This window comes from Epinephelus lanceolatus, chromosome 5 (assembly GCF_041903045.1).
Source record: "Epinephelus lanceolatus isolate andai-2023 chromosome 5, ASM4190304v1, whole genome shotgun sequence".
NCBI classification, from domain to species: domain Eukaryota; kingdom Metazoa; phylum Chordata; class Actinopteri; order Perciformes; family Serranidae; genus Epinephelus; species Epinephelus lanceolatus.
In genome coordinates this window covers 12,153,379-12,177,518 of record NC_135738.1, presented here as the reverse complement: position 1 = coordinate 12,177,518, position 24,140 = coordinate 12,153,379, and the positions used below count along the sequence as shown (strand labels likewise).

Genomic DNA, 24,140 nt, shown 5'->3' with positions numbered 1-24,140 from the left:
TCGGGCCGGATGTAAAAATCATCAAACCGGTTTGATATTAAAAGCTGGACTGGATTGGTGTACCAAATTTTACCACTGGGTGTCGAATTTGACTTAGGGGGCGATCACACAGAAATGAGACGCTAGAGACGCAGACGCTTCAAAGACACTTGAAACGCTGGAAGCGCTTATTCAATGCACGCTAGACAAAAAAAAAAACAAAAAAAAAAAACAGAAAGGAGCGCCTGTGGAGTGGGCATGCGTACGCAACACACACACCTCCTGTCATCTCCCTATGTCTCCCCTTGAATATAGTGTTTCCCTCAAAGACAGTAGAGACAGTACTAGCTTACATGAAACTATCACGAGCTATCAAATCAAATCCAACTTTGTTTATATAGCACTTTTCATACATAAAAATGCAGCACAAAAACTGTGAACTACGAAATAAGGTCACCAGCCCTCTCACATATCCCACTTCTGAAAGTTAACTAGCTGCTACGATGATATCATCGTCGTCAATTACATTGTACTCACCAGACAAATTCATTGCGCTGCTCGCACAGCTCCATGCGTGTTTCCTCCTGTGTTTGTTTGAGTACTGAGGTGTGCGTGTGTTGTATAATTCTTAAAAATCAAATATTGTCAGGATAAATTTCTCGTCTTCGGATTGCATTGTTTTGTCTGTCGCTTGTAACTGCCGTAAACTGCTGTAACTGACCAAACTGCCGTAACTGCCACAACAAAACAGGAAGGAGGATTTGATTGGCTGCCTGGGCCAATGACGACAATGACGAATGGTGCTACTGGAGTCTGATGCTGAAAAACTTGAAAATATTTTAACTTTTCAGCGTCTACAAAAACGTGCGTCTAAAAAGACGCCAGAAAAACGCCCGTCTAAAAAGATGCTTGAACGCCGGTCAGACGCGTCGTATCATAGGAAAACAATTGTTTTACTGGCGTTGTGCTTCTAGTGTTTCATCTCTGTGTGATCGCCCCCTTAGAGGTCACCCCCGAGTGGAACATAATGACACTGTGTCCTAATATCAAACATGGATCAGACTATCACGTTGCATTACGTAACTTAAGAACCCTCTGTCCACACTGAATCCATTGAATATGCACTTACGTACACTTTTGTTCGGCTTAGTTTATGTGAACAAACCCCTCCTACCAATTGGCTGTGTGCTTTAGATCAAACTGAAGATGTAACCACTTACAAGATGGTTGAATAGCCTATTTGCTGTCTTCTAATATTTGTAGGCCTACTTTTTATCTGTCCACCTCCATCTTATTTTGCTTCTTGTTGTGAAATAAGGAGATTTGGTACAATCAATTCCTCGCTCCTTGTCCATTGTGGTGCTTTCAAAGCATGCAACAGGGATAATAGAAACAGGGCATCTGATGAAAGTTCCCCTCAGAACGGAGCGTCATGTTGCACTTGGCCAGTTAGGACACCACTTAAGTTGGCTTCATATCCAAAATGTTGCCATATTGGTGCAGTTTTGTTTGCTTGAGAAAATAACTCCTGCCAGGTCACCCCAAAAAACACATGCACTTTCTCGTAAACAAGAGCAATGTGTGCCGCTCTATCCCCCCAAACCTCTACTGAAATTAAATGTACTGTATGTATGTTGCCGTGCTTGGCTTATGGGAGTAAACCAGGAAGCAGTCCAGAGCGGTCTCGTAAGGCAGCAGGTCAGGATGATGGAAGGGTCACAAAAACGCAGACTTTCAGATCTGTGTGAACTTTGAGTCATTTTGAGGTACATCCTCATCATTTTCTTTTCCTAGATCTAACCACAGTAACGGGCGAAAATCCCATTTCATAGTTGGGGGGGACAATAAACAGTAAAATTTTAGAGAATAATTCCAGGGGGAGACAAGGAAAAAAAGTTGTAGCCTGTCTTTTATACGGCATCTTTTACCGCAATTTGATGCTTTAATCTTCTCTCTATCTCTCCAACAGGCAGAGTGAATGTCTATACTAACTAAACTAAAACTAAAACTAAACATTTCCTGCAAGTAAACTGGTAAACTGGTTTATAAACAGTGTGCTGTGAGATCTGCTGCTGCGCACCTCACAACCGTGCGTAATAGTCGCGCGTAATGACCGCTCCTTGTCTGCACGTCTTTCATGTTTGTCTCACTGACAGGAGGAGAGCCTACAGACGCCACTGACTGCTCTTGTCCTGTCCTCTCCCTCTTCTTTCTCTCCTGTCCTCTCTATCACTAAACTCTGAGCTTAATCATTAGCCTTTAGCTTAGCAGCACTCGTAATTGAGTAGGCTTTTGAACAATGCAGGAGGAATGTTGCAGACAGTTTATATTATCAGCCTGGGCCTGGGGCTTGTTGTAACAGTAAATGGGATGTGTTGTAACTTGTATAAGTTAAACTGTGTCTGTGTGAGTGAACATCTTACCCTGCGATGCGCAATGTGGGCAGCGGTTCCAGTCACACGCTGCTACTGCTGCCAAGCAGCCCCGCCCGTTGGAAAGAGTGTGGGATATACCACTACTAGGAATGGGAGGGGGGGACTAAATCTTTTAAGATTTAAATAGCACATTATTGCACGATTATAATGAGCACCGCTTACATTGTGCTTTCAATAAATACTACTGCATTGTTCAAAAATTATTAATTGTGTCTCAAAAGAGTCTAGGGGGGTACAGCTTTACTGAAGGGGGAGTCATGTCCCCCCTGCCCCCCCCCCGGGATTTCCGCCCCTGCACAGTAACTTATCTCGCCTAAATCTAACCTCCATAACTTAACGTTAATTACTTAACTGCACGTTATGGACGTAGCATTATTCATGGGGTGCTGCTTTCTAGGATATCATACGAAGTGTTGAGAATACGTTATGCCATGACACTATCGGTACAAATGGCAGACTTTTGAATTAGCCTGAACATGTCATAATGACAATGCTGGGTCAGACAGTTTGCATTAAATCAAACTGGTTTAAGCTCATACACCTGCAAAACCGGAAATCGCCCCAGGTGTGTGGGCAAGTTGCAAACATGTTGACAATGAAAGTATCAGCAAAATGTTCACTATCAACATTTTTGTTAACATTTGACTGAAATCACTATCTTATCTTAACCTAATCAAAGTGCTTTTGTTGCCTAAACCGAACCACAGACACTAGTCTGGTCACAAACCTTGATTGTACACCATTCACTCCAACCACCTCTCTTTAATTCCAGCGCAGTGCATGAATGTAGTGTTTTATCAACTAAAAGAAACATCTCTGAATATGTTCCAGGCAATGATTATGTTGTCACCACAACATAGTTATGAATACAGTTTAGTGAAATAGACACATAACTAGGAGACAGGGCTGTGACCTTGGGTCCTTTGTTAATTGGTATGATGAAGAACAGTTTTAATGTGATAATAATTATGATTCCTAGAAGCCTAAAAACACACTGCGGGCTGGTGAAGCCAAACAGCCCTGTAACTGAGAGGTGTGGTTATCTGCCTCTGCCAGAAATCAGTAATCACGGCATAATTCACTTACGCAAAACTCTTGGCACATGTTTTGCATCTGAACTCCGCGGCAGTAGCTCATGACCTTTAGGTTAGATCATGTCTTATAAATGTAGCTACAGATGAGTGTACATGCCGACAGCTGTTTTGTTAAAGCAGCGGTGTACAATCTCTCCTGGGCAGCTGCGGCCGTCTTTTCCAAAGACACACATATATATATGCATCAGTTTCATGTGTCTGAAACCTTTGATCTTTTTGTGTAGTACCTACTTGTGTCTATAAATAGAGACTGATTATCGCTGCAGTATGAGGCGCAAAGACAATAATACACATGTGCTTGATACGCTGTCATGTTCCTGTGCATATTGTACTTCCATCTGGAGTTTCTGATAAGATAGAGAGCTAGCAACACACACACACATGAACACACACACTTAAATCAGCCTCTTTGTATAGCCTACTTGAATATGTGTAAAGCCTTGACACATTGTGTGAGCATGTTTTCTAGGCCCAATGCAGGCCTGTAAAAAAAAAATCAATATTCATTCAATGTGTAATTTCTTATATTGTTCTCTCTATGTTTCAAATGCCTTAACCCTTTGAAACCTGGAACAACATCACTATTCTTGTGCTGCTTTCAGATGCCTTTTTTTTTTAAGTATTTAAACATTTGATCGCTGAGCAAATTGGAGCAATTTAAGAAAAAAAAAAAGGGGGGGGGGGGGGGAAGGCAACGAGCAACTTGGTAAGAAATGTCCCAGAAATTGCCAAAAAAAAAAAAAAAGATTTCTCAAATTATTAAAAAAGAAGAAAGCCAGGGACCAAATATATTTATAATGATAAATATTATTATTACATTCAAAAAAATGTTTTGTTTCTTTTTACAAAGTTTTTTTTGGATCATAGCTAATTGCCCTCTTCTCATGTTTTTTTTAAAAAAAAGAAATCAATTCAATTTGCTTCCAAGAGTTAAATTATTCCTAATTGTCTATACTCAGTTATAAACTACAGTTGTGTTTTCTCACTGTCAGCTGAACACATTTTGTTATCTTAATTTTTGAGATTTACACACTTTATCTTCTCCTTCTCTCTACTGCATGCGTCCTTAAAACTATGCATCCTTATAAGTTAGGAATGAATGCTTTCGTGACAAAAGACAAGGCTGTTCATTCTTAGTTGCTGATAAACTGACTTTTCTCGAAGCTCATTTCTCTTAAGCTAAAATGTTGTGTTAAAGTTGTTTATGACCAGATGTCCTCATGGGGCTCAATAAACTGCTATCCTATCTCGTTGTACATTTGTCAGTATAACCCTCTACATCATTATACTCACTGCCTCACCAGGCTGTCTCTAGCCACTGTTTGCAGCTGCAGTGGCCCAATTTCCAGGCACAAATCATAAAAGTTTCATGTCATGCCATTGGTGCTGCAAACAGATGGACTGTCCTCGACCATGGGGAACCAGTTTAGCACATCACCAGTGTTTCCCCTGCTCAGTGTACAGTTTGTTGCTTAAGACAATGGCCTTTTCAGGACCTGTCTCAAACATGTCTCGCTCATCCCGTTCATTTTTTTTGTCAGTTTTTCCTGGTTTCAACATATATTTGACAAAAATAGGTTTCAGTTGTGAGCTGTTCACTACATTTGAAAAATGTTTCCAGCTTAATGTGTTGCTACCACTGGCATTTGGAACATACATCCCATTAAAAAATAGTCTCTAAAAGAGTCTGTCATCTCACAAGTGTCTTCAATAAGAGCCGTTTGCACGAACAAATGTTTAAGCACAATTAAAATATTTCACGATTCAGTCTGAAATTAGTTTGCCTGTCTCTTAGTCACTCTTAATTTAATTAAACACCACAAAATCCCGTTCCTGTGAAGTCTCAGACTTTTAATTAGATATGCCATCAAATGTAACTTATTTATGTAGAATTCTTTTCACAAGGATTTTAATTATATTGACGTTTGCATCTGCTTCTGGATGTAAATCATTACAGTAACAGTTAGGGCTGTCTAATGGCTTTCTGGGGCCTAAAGGAAGCATTTGAGACACAATATGGCAGCCACAAATCATGAAATATCAGTTGTGATGACAATCAGGCGGAGAATTATGAAGTAAAGCTGCTGTATCACAACCATGAGATTTATTCACTGCACATTTGAGTGACATGCATAACAAGTCTGACAAGTGCCACAACTTAACTGTCACATTGTGATAATGATCAATCATGTGCAGGTTTATGCAGTAAGACTCCACCACTGCATTTATTTAAGATTGTTCTCATGGCAACGAGGCTGGTAAACCCACGGGTAACTAAATACATAGGTGTGATTCAAACACAGAGAATAGATATTAATGTGGATGACTAAGATGCTGAGTCATCAAATGCCAGTGGTCATGCATTACATATGCATTGCCAAATCAATGACATGCTCATACAGGGCGAAGTGGGATGCATCAAATTTACTTAAAAGCCTGACATACATTCATATGTAATTGCATACAGCTTCTTGAATGGCTGATTAAGCATATGTTGTTTTAGCTTTAATTGTACTTTATGTCAGGGCTGTCTCCATCTTACTTATTCGTCTTAGTCATTCCTCCACCTGCCATTTAGTGTCAGAATGACTTAGTTAATACTTAGCTTTACATAGCGGTTAAAACTCTGATCTTTAAAACTACTTACACAGCTGTACGTGGGGCTGTCCCATAAATTTGAGGACATTCTGGGTTTAGTCTGAACAGTGACAGACCGAACACATTTGGTGTCTTTTGCTGCAGGTCAACAGTTATTACCAAAATGCAAATAAACAACCAGCTAACAAGACAAAATAATAAAAAATTATGTCCTAGTTTGCTTTCAGTAACATGTTATAATAATTATATAAATCCATTATCATTAAAAAATAATTACAAATTGACTAGTTAAGAAGAATAAATAATAAAATAATATATGACATTGTAAAATATAAATAAAATGTACAAATTAACTTTTTAATTGAACTAGGGATATACCAGAAATTCCGGGTCTAATCTGATACTAATGTTTAAATTCAGTTAACAGTTTTGCCAGTAGACAATACCAATGTGTTTATATTGGAGTTTCTTTTGTTTTTGTTGTGATGTAATCTTTTTTTTTTTGTTTCAGGGAGACACAGAAATCTACATTATAAAAAAATAAATAAATGAACAGTCTTAAAGTCATTCAGTCTGTTACTACACGACCTTAGAATGAGCACAAATCCAACTAGAAAAGCACTCAGAGAGTGCAGACCTCCACCAAGTAGGTGATATTCCCTCCCCCCCTGCATCAGATTTTGCAGCCTGCATCACAGTTGGGTTATTTGCATCACTATCATTATTAGGTTATATATGCCTTCACCATGGAGACACTGTGGTGTATTTATTTTGTTTTTATTTTGTACCATCACAGAATATAATATGTTTTTTTGTATTTTTCACTTTCTTTTTTCCAACACAGAACATTAATTTAAACTTAAGAATTACAACAATATTTAGCAAGTAGAACAAGATGTGCTTTCCGGCCACCGGATGGCGCTGTTTTCAATGTCTTTAGAAATTGGAATTGCTGCTGAGGCTGTCAGACGATAGACTTTATTTATTATTTTATCCACTTTGCTTCAACCGATCACCACCAACATTGTATCATCTGTTCCTTGTCCCATTATCCACCTTTCTTGAAAATTTCATCAAAATCCATTCATAACTTTTTGAGTTATTATGCAGACAAACAAACAGACAAACAAACAAACAGACCAACGCCAGTGAAACATAACCTCCTTGGTGGAGGTAATAATACACATTCATGAAACAACCTTTAACATAACTTTCTTTTAAATTAAAAACATCTTCAAAAAATAAGCAAAAAGCCCTTTTACTATATGTTATACGTCATAACTCCCTCTCTAGTATTTGTTTTATGGTGCTGTGAAAATAAACAAATTTCTTTGTCAAACAGCTGGATTTATTCAGGTATCTTGTTATAAGCTACCTATTAAAAGGTTACGTTGAACACATCATAAGAACATTATAATTTACCTTTGCTCAATACGCATCTTCTGAATAGAGCCTGGACGCTTCACAGTGTAAATCAATGCAACCTTCATGAGCTGTTCATTGTGGCCACCGACTGCTCATAGGTAATGATAACTAGCTCTCCTCCTGCTGATGTCAACACAGATTTTTTGTTGTCGTTTTCATGTTTTTTCTCTACACATCCACTCCTCTCAGTGGTGTAGTGGTAGCTGAGTGGGCACCAGAGACCTTTTGTTGTTTTTGACATAACCATACGCTGCTTCAGAGTTCACGTGATGTCAGACAACTCGCCCATCTCCCCAAGAGAGCAGGTAAAGTGTAAGGAGCTGGGGCGGAGGGCGGAGGCAGTAGGAACTCTATTATTTAGTAGTCTTTGCTGTTGTTGTGGCTTTATGTAATATTTCAAAATAATACTAGTAATAGTATTGGTGAAAAATAGTAAAGGTAATTATTTTCTTCTCTTTTTGTCTTCCTCCATTTTTGGCGCCCCCTACGGATGACGGCACCCTTAGCATTCGCCTATACTGCCTATGCCACAGGCCGGCACTGAGGCTGAGCCTCTGTCAGGGCCTCTGTTTTTGACAAACAACCCCTATTTTGATGCTCTTTTATGCACGTCGGCATCTTATTACATTTAAAGCATAATAAATAAATGAATAGGTACATAAATTCCCAGCGTGACTCCATTTATTTTCATTGTGAATTAGAAAATGGACAGTTGGCCACCCTGCACCACGAGCCACAAGCAGTGGTATATGTAATTTTTTATAGTTTATTTATTTATTTAGTTATTTTCTGTTGAGCTCTTGGCCTTTTTTATGGTGTTAACTTGGAAATTTGTGTATTATATCATTCTAATTTATCATTTAATTGAACTTTTACTATAATTAACCCTAGTGCTAGAGTGTTTTTTTGGTGTTTGAGTACATTGTGAGGTCAGTAACGCAGGTTTGGTTTGGTTTTGATGCTTTGGGTCACATAGCTCTCCAATTCTTGTACTTTATCCTTGATCGACAACCTCAGAGCTGATGTGTAACATCCTGGTCATGCAGTTGTTTTGTCTGTAAGACGATGGGAAAGTAAAAAGTTGAACTGACATTTCTGAAGCCAACAAGAACTAATGCATAACGAGAGCACAGCAGTGTCTCTTGTTCCTCTTGCCCCAGATGTTAGAGTCGAGCACATGCAACATTTAATTGCAAAACAGCTTGTACACAGCTTGTGGTAGCTGGTAAAGTGGCAAAAAGTCACATTTGAACAGTGTAGCAACTGAAATAAAAAAGTTGTACCATGATGTAAACTACTGCAAGAACAATAGTTCTTTGTCACTGGTGCTGTTGTAACATCATCATCATCGTCACATAGTACCGCTCTCCTGTCTGTTGTGGGGAGTCTTATAGTGAAACTCGTTCAGGATCTTTCTCCTAAAAGTTTTGAGAGCAGGATACTCCAGTGTCAAAATACTCACTGATTAAAAGCCTTACTGACAGCTTTAAAACAAAGTTATATTTCGCTCTTTGTGGGACACAGTATGGTGGAGGCTCCTCTGTGTCCCACTGGGATGTTTGCCCTGCTCCCTTCTGACGCTCCTCCTCAGGTTTTGTGTCTGCCTGTGTGCCACAGGGAGTTGTTAAGTCTGTCACTGTAGACACAGCACTGAGCGAGGCTATTTATTTTCAGTACTTATTAATTGTAGCCCTGTTGTTTGTGGGGAATTAGCACAGTATGCCATAATTAAGGAGTAGCAGGTTTAGACATGAGGAGAAAACAATGCGCAGGTCACTGTAAACATCCAGGAGTTTTTTTTCCTTTTGTTTTAGTTTTCTATTCTTTTCTCACATTAAGCCTCAGACACTGTCTACTTATACAATAACCTATTATTTAATGTACATACATTTGCATTTATTTGCCTGTTGTGCTTTGGAAAAATATTTCCTATAAAATCTGACAACACTTTAAAATAAGCATCATTGATAAATGGCAAATAGATAATCAGTTCATAGATTTATTTTACTGTTAAAAAACAATGAAATAATAATATTGTTCACTAATCATTTGTAATGCTTTAATTTGTGGCATTTTAACAATTTATGTTGCACAAATTGTAACAGTTTATATCAAAAATTAAGTATTTGTTAATGTTTAAAAAGGCGTTTTTTAACCCTATTTAAACATTGTTGGATGGCTTTTATAAATTTTGAACTAAAGATCATAAAATGTGGTTAAATGGTGAATAAATACCATAAAACTTAATTTAAATGCCCAGTCTCGTGTATTAGCCCAGTGTGGCTACTCATATTTATGAATAAAGGCTTGTCTCAATTAGAGGCCTGGTGTCGTTGCCAAGAAGTTCTACGGATGTATAAAACTTGATTGGTGGCAACCTCAAATTATGTGTCCACTCCTCAATTACCCTGTAAGTTATTCTTATTGCTTTAGTCCGTAAAGGTCCTCAGATCAAAAGAATCAAAAAGGTTTTATATAAAAAATCAGTTCAAGTTGTGAGTATTGTTTTAACAGGATAAAGTGGTGTCGAGTGCCATAACTCACTCTCATTCTGATGTGCTGTCTCTCGGAGCTAGATCAAATGAATGATTCATAATTGATTTATTATCTGAAGCGTAATTTTTATACAAGTGATTTTCATACTGATTTAATTGAACAGTTGATTGTATTCCCCTATCTTTGTTGCACAACAGTTTTGTGTGAAAGGAATCAAAGGCCTGTCCCAAATATAGACCTGTTGATTTCAGTGATTTAAGCAAATAATAGCCCAGGCTATTAATTGTTCTACAGTACATCTATGAATATTATTTGGGTGTCCAAGACAAAGTTACAATGTTTCTAGAAGCACTACATGGTATTAATTAACCATTTACCAAGGTATTGCAATCATTACTTGCATTTTTTTAATGGCCATCCAAATAATTACAAACTAATTATTAAACATGACAAATATTTAATATAGTACATAACACGTTATAATGTGTGCAACAGCAAAGTGATTCAGAATACCATCAATTAGTGGTTCCCAAACTTTTTCCCTCAGGGACCCCTTTTCTGTCATTGAGTAAAGAGACAAGCCCTGACTAAGTGACATATTTAATTGTTATTTCATATTATATTCAATGATATGTTATATTATATTCAACAGAACGTTTGGATGTATTTTGGGGCAGATTATTTCCTGTGAATGTTACATCACAGATGGATTTTTCTGATATTTTAAGGAACTTTTTTAACACAATTCTGTCTGTATTATGTGTCATTTTTTTAACAATCATACATACTTAATAGTCTTTATTTCTGGACAAATTTAGTGTTTTTTTCTCCCTTTTGTTCGGCCATTGTGTTGTTAAGCTCTTTGGTTGTTGGGTAACTGCCCACTTTTCTACTATTGCACAAGGCTGTTATGCAGAGAGTGAAGACTGTGAGTGTAGCTTGTGTTTGTGTTTTTACCATGCTCTTGTCCTGTGAGATTTTATTTAAACCTATGGTCTACGTTTAGAAAGACGATGAGAACACACACACACAAACACACAGCCCTCCCTCTGTGCTCCATGATCCCACCCTTTCGAGCTCGTGTCCCCTTCCCCTCGGAGCCTTTTCAGAGGCAGACTTATGCTTCCTTTCGGCCTTTGCCAGTGGGGCAAGCAGAGGCCGCTTGTTGCTGTCGCTCTCTTTATTTTCTATATCGAAACTCATGTAGCTGAATTGCTCAGGGCCTTACAAACCGCTCGTACTTTCAAATGCGGAGGGGGGTTGGGACGAGGCGGGACGAGGAGCAGAGGAGTGTCATAATGGAGCGAGGGGATTGGACGGAGGGTAAGAGAGAGAGAGTGCAAATCTGAGCAAGGAGTAACTCCAATGTGATTGGTCAATTTCTTTGCAGGCCTACAGCCGCCAGAGAGAATGGATTTTTTTGGTTCCTTCACATTGTGTAGCTAGCACTATTGGGCCATAACCACCATCTAAATGATGTTAATAATAATGATCAAGCTTTCTAAACGTAGACAATAGCTTTAAAGTTATTGTCTTGAATAACAATCTAAACTTAAGAAATAACAGTTTCATTTAGCTGTCCTCACAAATATGAATGAATATATATATAAGTATTAGGAAGCATTAATTATCATGTCAGTGTTTGTTAGCAATAAAATCACTATTTACTAAAGTCCAAATTACCAGCAATTAAGAATTTATTAATGAAGCTTATTATAAAGTTTTACCTGTTATTTACATTTGTGGCTAAGACATTTGATTACTTCTTCAGGCTGTGTTGTCTGGTATGTTATCTGTAGATACACTGTCTCTGCTTTGGCATTTCCTGGAGTGAACTTCACAGAGTTGGAATTTCTGGTGTTTGTCGATATACGTTCTTCAAAGCTTTGAACTCGTGTGGTTGACATTAAAATTTCATTTACATTAGCCGAGGTTAATAAGGAAGCGTCCAGATAATACAGATGATGCAACTTCTTTCGCCTTAACATCTTCTCTGAAAGCAATTTTGTCTTTGTATTTATTTGCACTTGTTGATGGAACATAAGACCGAAATGGCTGTTGCTGCTCCCGCCTGCAATCCTCACAGCTTGAAGTAGCACTTAACAATCTGTTACCTGAAAATACATGATGGGACTAAAATAGCTGCGAGCGTCGGCTAAACTGGAGATGAGTTTCGGATGTTTTTAGGTGGTGATAGTGCTCTTCACATGTGTAATTAGGTATATGAATCTCCGCTGGTGTGTGGCAGAGAACACTCTCTCTCTGTTAGTATCGCCTGATTTCAAAAATTAAAGTGAGAGAAGTCTATTCTGGCAGGACACACAGATTCACTGAGAGTCTTTTGCAGCTGCGCCTCTCCAATTAGATCACACATTTGTATCCAAAAAATCACTGTTTGTCTGCTCCACATAACAAAAAAAAAAAAAAAAGACAAAAATATCTTCACAGCATGTCAAAGGCAGACATCAGGCCCAATTCAAGTTTGAGTCATCTTGCGCAGCAGAGACTTCATGAATGCACCCATGATCTTACTGCTTCTGCTGTATCCCTAAATGTATCTGTCTTTGGTGCTACTGTCACTTCCGCAGTTTCTCCTTTTGTCTTTGATCTGGAAATGGTTTACAATATCAATTTACCTGCTGTCCCAGTTTTGCAGGAGTTGTTAACAGCTGCTTAAAACACTCACCAAAGCTGTTTTTATTGATGGTGGCACAGGTGCGTGCTAGTCATTGGGTGGAAGGGAGGCGTTTTACAAGCAATAAAAGAGTTGAAAGAATGGGTACCTCTGACAGTCTGACAAAGGCAATATTTTTCTCATCAAAACAGTTGCATTCCGCTCGACCCCGACGTGTTTAATGTTGGAACGGTGACACTGGGGTTTAAATTATCAGTTTACAAATTCAAAATATTTCAGTAAAATGAATTTAAATGTTAAAATCTGAGCCAAAGCTACACCTGAGGACACTGTCATGTACTCAGTAATATTTCTTTGGATTTGGGGTGTTAAGGATGAATAAAGTGGAGTTTACATAATGCAAACACATACTTATTTTTAAAGGCTGATTCTGATATTTTCACTACACTGACAGTCTCGCTTTAGGGATGTCAATGGGCCTCATTCACCAACCATTCATGAGACGAACTTTCCTCTTCAAACCCACTGAGGTGGTTTTCACAAAGATTTTGAAATGTTTTCTTATCTAGGATTTGTTCATGTAAGAGCAGAATCTGCGCACATTCAAAGGCACACTTATGCATATTTGAGTGGGCTCCATGTCATTAGTCCGACGTCCCATTGTTCCGATATGTGATTATACTAGGCTATACTGTATTTGTGTACCATAGAGGATCAGCAAACGCAACAAAAGTAGGCTACTGCTCGAGATACAAGTGTCATAGAGAAGAGAGAATGAAACACCATAACCTCCTGTTATTAACTCTGGGGTCCAGGTTGTGTGGGTAGCTCTCCGCGGTGCTGGACGGCTTCCGGCGGGCGTATTTCTGCCTTGATGGTGCGCCGCGACCGGCTCTGGGTCAGCTGGGAAAGGCTTGAGGTGGAGCAGGCTCACGGCTTATGTGTCTGCCACTTTCTTTTTCATTTTAACTCACACCATGATCTTTTCCTAAAACCAAGTGGTTTTTGTGCCTAAACCTAACCAGACCTTAACCACAGGGCATCATGATGATTTCGGAACAACGGGACTTCAGAACAATGGGTTTAATACGGTCGGAACAATAGGATGTCAGAATAATGGGCTGTCGGACCAATGGGCAGACCCCATTTGAGTGATGACTTGATTGTCCAAAAATAGTCTCTATATACAGATTCTACATTCAGAAAATGTAGAGTCTGTAGGCAAACCCCAGAGATCTTGCCTCTGGAAGAAGAGCAGAAGAGCCCTGGTTTCCGGTTGTAGGCTGTTTGTAGTCCGTGTGATATTGACCAATCACGTTTGAGCCGGCTGCAGTTGTTGCCAGGTTAAACTGTCCATGCGGTGAACTAACGAAGCGGAACATAATTGGCGTCACTGCAAACTCTGAATCCATCGCAATGGTTCAGCATATTTACTTATATATAAACGGAAGTCGGAAACGGAAATTCGCCTCCTCCACCCAAATCAAACCGGAATGCCAAAAAATCGGGGGTCTGCCCCCAGAGGCTGTATCACCGTCTGCCGGAAGTCAGACGCCGAATACAGCCGATGGGTTCCGAGAATGGTCCAAAAATAATTGGTCATTGTGTATTTGTCTAGTCTTGATCAGTGGTTCCCAACTAGTCCAGATTTCACCTTAGTCATTAGTTCAAGGTCCACACAGTTTAATACATTCAGTGTCATACTTGAGTTTGGCTAGTTGTCTGTGCAGGAAATTCACTGTACTCAAAAATAAAGCATGTTTATTACAAACCTGACCATTTGGGGTCCAGTCAGAATGAACCTGCAACCCACCAGTTGGGAACCACTGCTCCAGAGTTGTATTTTATTATAGGACTTCAAATGCAATATTTTTTTTATGATTTTTTTTAATAATTATTTTCAGTCTCTTACAAAGTATTATGTTCTTGAAACTAAACCATACCATCCAATAATTAGTGATTGATCACGTTATTTATAGGCTTAGAGACCTAGACCCCCTAGACCCATTTCTGCATCCCTGGGTCTACTTGCTCATCGACATTTTTACTGCTGTTGCAAGATATTACTGTGCCCTCAGGAGGGAATGTATCTTCCCGAACCATGTAGATCTACTTGAAGAGGTGTTATTAAATACCCATTACTGATGCTACAAAATATGACAGCTTGTTTGGTGTTCAACTCCTGCAGAAGTACCTCCCACTTCACTACTAATGAAGGTGCTAACAATTCTTTGGTCTCAGAACACATCATTAATCTGACGTACACTTTTCTTAGAAGCTTTCTCGAGAACAAATTTAAGAACAAGCTCAGAAAGATCTTGATTTATGAGGCCATTTGGTCCTGACTGAAACATCTCAGCAGTTATGGGATGGGACATTTACCTGTGGTATGGTTGAAAATTGACAAATTCAGTTATCAACTATTCATTTTAATGAAATGAAATTAGGCACGGATATCCACGGTTGTCTTCAAGTTCCATCATTGCACCAAAGGAGTCTGGTTTATGACCAAATCCCTGCAAAACCAACATCATTCCCATCAGCCTCAGATGTACTCTAGCATGCGCACACACAAAATGTTACACCAGCTAAACATTAGCCTTTTAAAATTGTCGTGTGAGCATAAAAACATACTGAGCTTTTACCTTAAAGAACAGCAGCGTCTCAGAGTGTGTACTTTTAGCTTTGTTTAGACTACATATCTTAAAATGATTGCTTTTCATGTATTTATTTTGCCTAAAAAAATACAGGGCTTGACACTAACTTTTTTCCCAAGGAGCACATGTGCTCCTAAGTTGAAATAGTAAGGAGCGCACAAAGAACTTTAGGGGCACAATGTAAATTGATCAAATAATGTGTTTTCTGTAATAAACGTGATGCAAATAGACATTTACAAGCAAAATTATTTAATGAATTTGTATACAAAATGTACAGAAAGGTAAAATCATCAAGTTTTGAAAAAGTATTGCAATTTAATTTTGTCTTTAATGTTATTATCTTATATTATCTTTGCAATATGATTATCTTATATGATGTTATTACTATCCTAAAACATTCTCTCTGCAGGACTTATTTCCACCCTGCCCAGCAGCGGTACCGTGGCGAACGGTCCCTAACTGCGGGGAGAACGGAGCAGGCTTCCCCGGAGGTCCGCCGCTTAACCCGGTCTGTCTCCTCCACACTTTAACTTATTTCCACGCTGCCGACAGTGGGACTTATATTCATTGTGCCGACAGTGGCTTGGAAAACCGCCCATAAATGTGTCACACGGGGAAGAGGGAAGAGGGAAGATCATATTTTTTTATTGACAAAAATATAGGCTGCTTCAGCTGATTTTTTTCATGCGCACATGTGCCCCCAGATATTTTTTACAGTTCGCACACACCTATTTTAAGTCGCAAATGCAAGTGAAACGCTCGCACTGTCGAGCCCTGAAATAGTTTTATTTTTCTATATCAGAATTCCATCCCTGCCATTGAAGAGAATAAAATATTTTGACCACAATGTACAGAGATAAGACCTAGAAAATATGAATTGCAGTTAGTGGAACAGATCAATAATTGAAGGTTAAAGTGGCTCTTGTTTTCATGCATCTGTTATAATAGATAATTACATGATCTACTGTATATTTGTTTAACATTTAAACTACATCTCTTGACTTGTTTGGGTCATTAATACAGTGAGCAATGAGAGAAAACTAGTGTTGGACTGACGGGTTGCAGATTATATTGACTGGAAGAGACGAACCACTACAACTGCAGTGTAATGACGAGCGATGCTGCTTCTCACCACCACTATGACCAACAGTCAGCTTCTGCTTGCTTTGGTTTCACTCACTCTGCACCCGCGGTGGGTTTCATAGTACTTGCTGCTTATTTATTTATGTATTTCTACTACGCTCATCTCCTACAGTGCGCTCGACCATTCAGGAGCAGAGCTACTTTTACCTAGGCTAAATTGATTACTTTCTTATGCAGTAAGTGCTTATCAGTGACCCCTGTCTGATTATTGATTTATTGTGTGTGACCACCACTCTCCAGTATTTCCTCTTGTTATGCTCACAGGTGAGTTCATGGGTGAACGCTAAATTCTTATTAGGTGTGTAGGAGGTGGTGTCGTTGAGAAGATCTCATTGGAATTCATGGCTGTTCTGTTGGTTTGTTTATAGTGAGGTCCACGCCTCAGGCTGTAGCTACTTTGCTGACGGCAAAGCATAAGTGATTACACAGAGCGCAGATATCAGATAGCTTCTGATCTATACCTTGACCAAAGCCCTTGACCTTAGAAAGAAAAGAAAATATGCTGAATAGATGGAGATTAATCAATCAAAACCAAGAGTTCTAGAGGTCTTTCTAATTGACGTTATTGTTTGATAATAATTAAACATGAGGGAAAACAGTCTCGATGCAGACTGCATTTCCTGCAAACTTAAATAAAAACCTTGGTAATATGTACACGTGTGATGGTAATGCAAGATAAAAATATAGACACATAAAGGCAAAGGGAATCTGTAAACACTTTTTATTCATTTATCCATGCATGCATGTCACAATGAATGTATGAATGGAACATCTTTTGCAATCAAACCCCAGTTCCTTTATTCACACGTTGAGTGTTGTGTAACTACCATGGAAATCTGATGAACATGATGCTATGGGATGCATATCAATGTAGAACTTAGCAGCAACTGATGACACTGGTTAGATCAAGTTTATGCACAGTGCTGTTACTTTAACACATATAATTACAACCCAGCCGCCAAAATTAATATTGGCATTGTATGTCTCTGCAAAACACAGGTACATTACATTTGTCAGTATTATGTAGCAGATATGGTGAAACTTGAAGTATCTTTATGTGTGGCTGATGCTATGGTTAACGTGTGGTTATGTTTAGGCACAAAAACCACTGGGTTATATGCAGTGATGACTCGCTAAACACTCCCACGTTCTGTGGCACAATCTCTGCTGTAAACACTATGAAAACTTGCTAAATGACACCCATGTTTGGTGGCAAAATCCCCACTGGAAAAACAATGATGACTTGCTAAAAATCACCCACCGTCTGTTGGCACATATGCTGCTAGAAATACAGTGATGACTCACTAAAAATACCCACATTTTGGCACTACAAAAGCCAGCGATGGCCTGCTAAAAACACCCATGTTCCATGGCATAGTCTCTGCTATAAACACAGCAATGACTCGCTAAATGACACCCATGTTTAGTGGCAAAATCTCCACTGGAAATGCAGTGATGACTTGCTAAAAATCACCCACCCTTTGTGGCACTTCTGCAGGTGGAAATTCAGCGATAACTCACTAAAACATCTGTATTTGGTGGCACAATCACTGCTGTAAATGGGGTGATGACTTGCTAAAAATCACCCACCCTCCAAGGCACAAGTGCCACTGGAAACACAGCAATGGCTCACTTTAAACACCCTCGTTCTGTGACACAATCTCCACTGTAAAGACAATGACGACTCACGAAGTAACACCCATGTTTGGTGGCACAGTTGCCACTGGAAACACAGTGATGACTTGCTAAAAATTACCCACTCTCTGTGGCACAAATGATGCTGGGAATGCAGGGACGACTCACTGAATCAGTGCTGGAAACACACTGGTGATTGCTAAAAAACATCTGTGTTTAGTGGCACAAACACTGCCGGAAGTGAATCAGAATCAGAATGCCTTTTATTGTAACGGAATTAGGAGTGCTTCTCCTGTAAGATGCTGACAGTCAAAACCACATCCTCCATACATTCAACCATCCAATCCTCACACTGATAAATAATAGACATAAGTGTAATAGGTAAAAAAAACTACACATAGCACATCTGTGAATATTGCATATATAGTGTAGTGGATTGATTATAAATATTGCACGTAAAGTGCAGTGATGACTCGCTAAAAAACAACCGTCTTCATTGTTTGTTGGTTTTGAACAGTGGTCTGCAGTGTTCTGCTGCTTGGCAGGTGTCACACCACCCACCATCCCCTCCACTTCCTGATGACAGAGTTAACTCATGCACATGTAATCAGAACTACTTCACTTTAGTTTTGTTGAAGTATGGTGACTAAGCTGATACGTCTGGAGGTTTAGTTTTTCTTCTGTATGGCATGGAATTATTAGTACAAGCTTTACTGTTGCCTGCGGTGGAAGTTGCAGCTGAAAGGCTATCCGTGTGTAATTAGTTTTCGTGGGGCTAAATTAATCAGAATATTCAAATCATAAATGCAAAACCTAAATACTCTCCTGAGGGGAAACACCCCTCAGAGAGCCCTTTGACATGTGGACCAAGAATTCTAATTACACAAAGCTGCACTGTAACAACAACCTCTGGAATTTCATCACTTAAGCTGTGGCAGCATGAATCACTCTCGTAATTGCCTGGCTGTCTGGTTACAGTGCATGTTTATATTATTTGTAATTAGGTAAACATGTTGGCTGCATGCTGTTATAGTGTAGTTATGTCTGTAGTTTTGTTTTATTTACTGTCTAAAAGATCAGCTGCATCAAAACTTTTACCTCCTATATATCACATTGCATTATGGACTGCCAGTATTTTCATGTGATGTTGCATCCAGCCATCATATCAATGGAGACACAGAGGCCTCAGTCAAAACCACCCAACATCACTGTTAAAAGTTCCACATTCACTTTTGATTGAGTATTCCGATGAGACATTTCTAAAGTGTTTGAACAACAACATTTGTAGTCAGTTTCAGAAAGTTACCCATTTTGTAGTCACTTTTTATTTGGGCTTGATATTGATTGGTATCCTTCACTAAACAACCGGTCTAACCCCTCCAATCAGCTAGATACGCAGTAATTGCTTTGTCATTTCTCTCCAGAATGTTTACACTCAGCAGGTTTCCTTCATTTCAATCAGGAGCGGCTGGCATGGTAATGCCTGCAAATCAGCGTCCACCATTTTGATCGTTTCCCTCATTATATCTGATTCAGAAATACTGTTGATAAGGGACATGAAACACATTATTCACCACTTGACATTATTGTAGGAAAAATGGCTTCAGAAAAACTGAATACAAGCATGATATAAGAACAAAATCACACATTCAGTTGGCAGTGTCCTCCTGTTAGCCTCGCTCCTTGTTTGATGTCAGTCCAAATTGATTTTTTCTTCTTCTCTGCTCATGTGTGACACAGTTAGAATAAAATCTGCATTTATTTTATATGTTTCCTTTTGCTTAACTTGTGCTTCTTATACAAACGGATAAGAAGTAGAATAATGTATGACCTCATGTCCTTTTTTTAAATTCTTGAATTACATCTCCCTGCACGGACAAAGATGGTAAAAGTCACCATGGGCTATCGCTCTGCACATGTAATCGTAACTTCATCATAAACTTACTGCTTCAAGTATCTGATGAGGAGTTTTATGGCTCTAAAGTCTGGACGTATTTCTGTGCTCCCAGCATTCCACCGGCCCGGGCTGAAGGTTTGAGCATAAACTGCACAGTTAATTAGTCACACCTCATTCAACTGGCCGACTCAAGGTTATTTGACTAATTATGTGCAGGTAGGAATAGTTATGCAAATACAACTGTGTGAATGGTGTTTTTTTTTTCTTCTCAGAGCTACAGAAAGGTCGTCGTGTCTTGTCCTTGCCTTACGACTTGCCAGGAGAAGACGGTCCAAGGCGAAGGCGGTTGAATTATTGTGGCGTGGTGGCACAAAGTCACGTAGTTGACAGTTCTCATATCTTGCTTCAAATACAGAGGTCAGTGTCAGTTTGTGTGGGAGGATGAAAGCTAATGGACACTTATGCTACAGATTTATGAGCAGTATCTTTTAATAGGATCCAATTAATGATTCTGAGGTGCCAATTCAATGCAGCTTACTTTGTATGATAAATACAAAAACTAACTTAGTCTTCTAATCTTTCTTCATAGTATTTGATATGTGAGACATCTGAAGTGAAAAATGTGTTACTTCCCTCTTATACACTGAATATGAGGTAACAATCAGTTGGCATTCCCTTTCTGTAAATAAAGAGGGACAGCATCAGTATAACATAAGCATAATGAGTCAGTGTTTTAAATGGTATCTCTTCACAGTGGTTTATCCCCAGCCGTAATTTTAGCCTTGACATATAGCACAACCACAACGCACATCAATAGCAATTTCAATTTATGACTAAATCCATACCTTACTTTGCAGACATGATATGGTGGATGCTCAAGGCATTTAAGGGCAGAGTAACCCAAAATGAAATGGACAAGTGAAATATTGTGAGAGAGAGGTGTAATAACACCTCTTGTTTGTCTTGCAGTTTGCTTTAGCAAGGAAGGCAGCTTACTTCACATTTACTGTGGAAAAAATGCCAAAGAAAATCATTTTTGAAAGCAGTGTTTTGGAAACACATAAAATTGTTCTCCTGGCATATAGGTATGAAGTAAGATTCAGTCTTTCTTCCTCACTGGTCAGGACTGTACAACTTTAGACAGTAAACTATAATATGGGAATAGCACATTTACAGCCAGGAATTTTTCTACGACTGTGCTTTATTTTTTTATCTAGTTATATATTTTTTGCCTTCTCTCCATGTAGAAATAATCAAGATTATTTATATGTACATTGTGAATATAGTTGCAATCTACAGGGCCCTCGATGCACTGTCTAACACCTGCCAATAAGGGTGCTTTCGGACCTAGAGTTGTCTTACTTTAGTCTGAATCAGGGACTAATTTTGTTACAAAGTTGCATAATAGCCTAGAGTTGGTTCGTGTTCTCATGGCAGCATTCACAAGCGGACCAGATCAAACGCCTTGTGTGAGAAAGCTGGGGGTATTCCATCAATGTAGCTAAGAATATCCAGACTAAGGTGTAATCTTGAAGTTTGACTAACCAACCCGTTCCATCAAGTGAAATCAGCTGGCTCCAACTGACGCTAATTCAAGCCTCACCTATTAAGCCTCAACTCATGCACGCGCCCAGGGAAAATAAAAAGCCCAAACTAGTCAAGTGCCGAAAATGTTGCAAAATGTCAAAAAGCAAAGGAAAGGAGCGAGAGGAGGCTTTTTCTGCGGCAGAGCAAACGCTCCTTATGGAAGTGTATGAGGACTATAAGGACATAATTACAAAAACAGGCAATACAGCAGTGATTAATAAAGCAAGGGAGGTGGCGTGGCAGAATATTGCTGACAGGCTAAATGCGTAAGTGACAAAGAAAATTAAGCATTTCAGCATAATATCATGTTCTATAAATCCCGCATCAAAGGGACAAAATATATGTAGATAACAACACCTATTAAATCTAACAATTCAAGTATTCCTAATGAAATTCACCAAATGTGTAAATTAATATTAGTGATAGACTATTTATCTACTGATTCCTATTAATGAAACCATTTTATGTGAATCATCGCATTTATCACATAATTGATTGTAGATTATGACATTTCCAAAATGATCAGTTTATAGGAAATCATCACAAGACATTTATCTATTGACTGTAGAAAATGACATTTAGTAAATCCATCAGTTCAGTGGAGATGAGGAAACCTATTTCCTGTTATTTAACCTATTTCCTAATGTACTGTCTCTTGCTCTGTCTCTGCGTCTCTCTGTGTGTGTCCCTCTCCTTCTCTGGCTGTTGTCAGTTGACCTTAACTGGCTGTGAATTTGCAAGCCAATTGGAAACAGAGTGGGTGGGGATGGGAGGGCAATCACATATTCATGTGATGTGGTGTACATATTAAAAAAAAAAAAAAAAAAGCCTCAGTTTCATTTTATTATAGTTTTGTTTTTATTAGTTTGATTTTGGCTTTATTGTTGTAAGTGTTTTTTTTAATTATCCTATTTTTATTACATTTTAATTTGTTTTTTAATAGTTAATGTTTTTTTATTAATTATGTTATATATTTTATGATCTACATATTATTTTATCATCACATGACAGTTGCGAGTGTGTAAAGCACTGGCAGAACTGTCTTTTAGGTGTCTTGTCTATTGAACATTGTTTGATCATAGATGGAGCTAATCCTCACATTAATCCTGCTACAGACCAGGATTACCTGGCAGCATAAGTTACCATGGTTACTAGGCTGGGATTCAGGTTAACCACCTTGATGGTTGAGTTGTGGCTCAGGTTGATGGAATGGAAACCAGAGTTTAGCTCGATGTATCAGGCTTAGCGAGAACTGTGGTTTCCATGGTTACCGATGTGAGGCTAATCTTAGCCACTTTGATGGAACAGAACACAGCTCTCATTAAGTCCGGATTTGCCTTTAGTCTGCTTGAAAAAAAAAGTTTTATTGATAAAAGAATCCAACCACTTAGGTCCAGATCAGACAGAGTGTGTTTTGCATGTTGCTGCACCTTTTTTAATTGTAGCTAGGCAACCATAGAGTCAACCATACTGACCTAAGCCATTATTTTGCTGTTAGTAACCTCACAAATCTGTACCTTAAAATCTGCTTACAAAAATGGCCAGGTGGAGAGCATCTGGTGACTTGACACAGTGACATGAAGATCCACGTGGTTACATGAGGCCTTCAGAAAGAGGACCGACCACAGGGAGTACCAAAGCTGGTTCAGAAGCTTTACCTGGCTGATGGTTGGTTCAGCCTGTATAGGATGAGTCAGTTAGACAATCTGCTGTCAATCGCCTGACCTAATTACAGTTTGTAGAACATTAGAAGGAAGTTGAGGCTACATTTTTGATCAGATATGTTTTGCAGCTTTCCCAGGGCAACACTTGAATCTACACTTGTCAGCATCACACATCATCATCACAGAAGGCCCGCCTCTCAATACATCTGACTGGAAAATGAAAAGAATAAAAAAAATAAACGCCACTGACGTTGTGATTTTCCACTCTGAGTTCAAGTTTTGCAACTTGAGGCGTTCAGGGTGCTCCTGCAAAAACATGAGGGCTGTAGAGTGGAAAAACACAAGGCTTTCAGCAATGCAAAAAAAAAAGCAAGCAAACATTTCACTCTCATTAAAAACTGTTACCAAAAGCCTTGCCAGCCTGCAAAAACACACTCTGTCTGATCAGGGCCTTAGAGGTAGAATTTGATTGACAAGTTGCAATCACAAGACTAACTGGTCAATTGTTGTAACACTGTCTATCAGAAAGCCACTTGCAATAACTCACTAATGCAAGATCCTGATGGGATGGGATGCAGGTTAAAAAAATAGATTTTGTGTAGCACAGAAAGTGACAAAAGTCACAGAGGACAGGAAATGTTTTTTGTGTGTTTGTTTTGTTTTGTTTTGTTTTTGTAGGAAGTGGACTGTGACAGCGCGCCATCATTGGATCTCTCTTTTAATCACTCCACTTCCGTTGAAGTTGCACCTGTTTGTGCTCCTTGATTGCTAAAGTTTGATTGTATCTCACGTTGTCCTGTGTGACTTTGGTCTTCCTGACACAGAGCTTCTGGATTAGCGGGTCCATAACCTCTTAATTAAAGACTAAAGCAGACAGAGGAAAAACTGTGGAACA

At 38.9% G+C, this 24,140-nt stretch overlaps 1 protein-coding gene across 2 annotated transcripts in view; it reads left to right on the top strand.

Moving 5' to 3' along the window:
• Nucleotides 1-24,140, top strand: part of lingo1a (leucine rich repeat and Ig domain containing 1a) — a 202,998-nt gene that overhangs the window by 19,152 nt on the left and 159,706 nt on the right. Inside the window, exon 2 of one of the 2 annotated variants that reach the window (XM_078167713.1) lies at nt 20,267-20,411. The exons of the other annotated variant lie outside the window; for it this stretch is intronic. The gene's annotated coding sequence lies outside the window, so the exon portion shown is untranslated. The remainder of the gene's footprint in view (nt 1-20,266; nt 20,412-24,140) is intronic. 2 annotated transcript variants of the gene reach the window in all.